The sequence below is a fragment of the Plasmodium inui genome, assembly GCF_000524495.1.
Source record: "Plasmodium inui San Antonio 1 unplaced genomic scaffold supercont1.162, whole genome shotgun sequence".
NCBI lineage: Eukaryota > Apicomplexa > Aconoidasida > Haemosporida > Plasmodiidae > Plasmodium > Plasmodium inui.
In genome coordinates this window covers 5625-7675 of record NW_008481996.1, presented here as the reverse complement: position 1 = coordinate 7675, position 2051 = coordinate 5625, and positions in this window count along the sequence as shown.

Below are 2051 nucleotides of genomic sequence, written 5' to 3'. Positions count from 1 at the left end.
TGCATATCTGTTATTCCTAGTGTCTTTTCATAGATGTCCACAAATTCTATAGGTTTCAAATAAATGTGAGGACCTTGGGAACGCATTATAAAATTGCAATGTTTCATTACTCATCTATCTAAAAGAGACTCTTAAAATAGAAATTACGTAATGCAAAAGCATCGCAGAAATCATAATTACCATAAGGAAAGAGTGCCATGATAATAATAAATATTACATGAAAAATTCTTTCTATACACATATGCAACGGGATGCATGCATACAATTATATAGAATGGATATATTTCGTAAATAGCTAGGTCGCTCATTACGTGGTCAGTGGTGCAGGCAGTGCAAGAAAGATGTGACAATATATACTTATGACCGTTACAACGGAAAAGATAAAAAGAAAGTACTTCTAAAGGCAGTTACAATAAAACAAATAATTCAAAATTTAAATAATGTCTAGCATTATATTAGATTTTTCAGGAATCCGTTCGAGGATATTCTTAGTCGTCTCTGTTATTCAGTTTTCCTCTGTCTCAGTTCATATATGATGAGAGGTAGACACATAGTATTTCTGTTTTATGACCCTTAATCATACATCCATTTATGTACTATATAATATAAAATAAAAACGTGCATATAAAGGGGCCTATCTAATACACAGCTTATAAATAAAAAACGAATTTTACGAACGATGATGCATACAAGATTTGGTTCATCCATATACATAATATTACTCCTTTGTTGCAATATTTTGGCAGTTGATAATATATTCACGCAGCCGTACTAATAATTAACACTACATCACCTAAGCTATTCTTAGGTTCCATAGATTACGATGAACTCACTACTATAATGACCTGCATTGCAACACATCATATGAGCGTCTAGATACTTTTAATAAAAAACACATCAGGGAACATATTGAGCTGTGTACATTTTATATATTATTGGGTGAATTACATCATACAATATTGATCTAAAAGCTCCGTAAATAAATCAAATTTTGGCAAAGAGGTAGTACCTCGCGGACACGACGCAAATAATGCAGCAAGGATCGAAAATATATGATTAATTATTAATACTGCAACATTACAAAATATACGTAAATTGTATTTAACAAAATATATAATTTCAGTGGAAGAAAGAAGAAACCTTTAATTAAAAACACAAATCTTAGTTTACTGGCCACTGCGACAAAAAAAAAGAAATCCACCACGCGCTGAATGAGGTGTATAAGCAACGAATAATTTTTAGTGAAAATCGCTGTAAAAAAATTTATCTCCGGCATTCATTCTATTTATATGAAGAAACACGTATGAAATTATTTTTAATTACTATTCTTCCCGGTGAAATATAATTGTTTTTCTTCAGATACAATTAGATTGACACTTGATTTATATTTTTCATTCATATTATTCGCAAACAACAGCGCATTTCTAGAGTATACGGTGCTATTTGATAAAATTACACACTAACATAGAGGAGACATATAAATAAAATTTTTATGATAATAATTACTAATTATTCAGCTCACAAATATGCGCCGCATAATTCACTTTCTTTTTTGCTCAAATAACCGTATTTACGAACAAGAGAGAGAATATTTAAGTCTGCACTACATAGAATAAAGTAATGAGTCTATTCTCTTAATTCATAAGAATTATTTGCAGACACATTTTCTAAAATCATTGCACACAATTAAAGTGCACAAGATGTGTGCACTCAACGCACGGTGTGCATTAAAGAATTCCCCACTGCGTCCTCCTGTATTTATAAACTTCTTTTCATATGTTAAATATGACAAAAACAGAAGGGTATTGCACGAATAAATCCTTCTATGTTTAACCATGATTATAAAATAAATTGATACTAAAGAGAATGAAGTATTAATTTATAATGTACAAATAATACCATAGTTGTGCTACGATAAAGCATAACATGTATTATGCTTTATCCAGTAAGGTATGAGTTGCATCAATGACGCCAACGTCACATAATAAAAAATAATAATCCATGGTTATTGCTAACAATCAAATTTATAGTTGTCTCAAAGCGGAAAAAAA